Source organism: Macrobrachium rosenbergii, chromosome 8, assembly GCF_040412425.1.
Source record: "Macrobrachium rosenbergii isolate ZJJX-2024 chromosome 8, ASM4041242v1, whole genome shotgun sequence".
In the NCBI taxonomy this organism is placed as follows: domain Eukaryota; kingdom Metazoa; phylum Arthropoda; class Malacostraca; order Decapoda; family Palaemonidae; genus Macrobrachium; species Macrobrachium rosenbergii.
In genome coordinates this window covers 85729629-85730798 of record NC_089748.1, presented here as the reverse complement: position 1 = coordinate 85730798, position 1170 = coordinate 85729629, and the positions used below count along the sequence as shown (strand labels likewise).

At 39.7% G+C, this 1170-nt stretch overlaps 1 protein-coding gene across 7 annotated transcripts in view; it reads right to left on the bottom strand.

Moving 5' to 3' along the window:
* The window catches only part of LOC136841025 (uncharacterized), a 317702-nt gene extending 317178 nt beyond the window's left edge, over nucleotides 1-524 (bottom strand). For 4 of the 7 annotated variants that reach the window (XM_067108080.1, XM_067108079.1, XM_067108074.1 and 1 more), the window contains exon 1: nucleotides 364-523. The gene's annotated coding sequence lies outside the window, so the exon portion shown is untranslated. Of the gene's footprint in view, nucleotides 1-363 lie in introns of all 7 variants that reach the window. The other 3 variants (XM_067108076.1, XM_067108077.1, XM_067108075.1) reach the window with 3 other exon arrangements.
* Nucleotides 525-1170: the final 646 nt, after the last annotated feature.

Here is a 1170-nt window from a genome sequence, read left to right as displayed (position 1 = left end):
AAAGAGTTGGACTGAAAGGGAACAAGACTCAACAGACCGTGGGAAAGAGCTCTGGAGGGGAAAAGCGTAACATATTGTGAAGAAATGACGACAATATTTTCTTTAAGTTTTACGCATTAAAATCGATCATTGCAACTGCACAACACATTAAGTTGCACTGACAGCCACTAATTATCTTTCAGTTGACCAGACGTAGCCCTGTACACCACAGTTAACACTTCTCCCTTTTTTCACCATTACATTTCTATAATTAATTATGTACCACACAGGCTTTTATAAGCACTGACATCGTTTTACTTAATACAAATTACTGGCATTTACGACACATCAAAACGACATCTATGATAAAAAAAAATCACCAACCTACATCACCAATGCTTCCTGTAGTTGTGACTAACTTAAAATTGACTTTAAAATCAAGATTAACAAGGACGTTGAAACATTGTTTTCTTGAAATTATCCACATTAAAAGCACACTACGAGTGCAGCCGTGTTACTGAATACTGACTTATGCTCAGCCCCAGTGCTCACCGGAGTAAGTCCTGTTCCCTGCAACTCGTGATTGGTCCCACCTTCCGTGACGTCACGTGATTCATGACCAATCATACGCCTCCTGTTAGATCGTTTCCTTCTCAAGCATTTTGTTTCGCTATCGACCTGATGATCACGCCCAACAAACATCTTGGCTACATTATCCATATATTTGTCCTAAAAACATGTTAATGTGAAATGTTAAAAGGATAACCAAATACCCAAGAACACAAAATGAACCAAACAAACATTCGAAAAGTGTGAGCTGCGAGGAGGATGAGCGTGGGCCCCTTGGATCAATAACTAACGGTCCGGGATGGTGGTAGTAGCAGACTTGGTCTTTCCCTGTTTGCTTTATGAAAATAAAATGCGTGTTTGAGTTGGCATTCTAACTATACGAGGAATGTATCAACAGTGTAACAATACGGAAATACTAATGGAAAGAAAATGAGTGAAAGTGTTTTCTTCTTCTAGTCATAAGATGCAGAGAAACCGAGATAGGCTAGTGTCGCCACCCTGTGTTCGCTGAAAGTCAAAGCTAAAACTTGAATTTATCGATTGGTAGCAGCCCATGTCTTTTTGTAAGGATGGAAGGAAGCGAAGAAACGGAAAGGAGGGTCGTCCTCATTGTGTATTTAT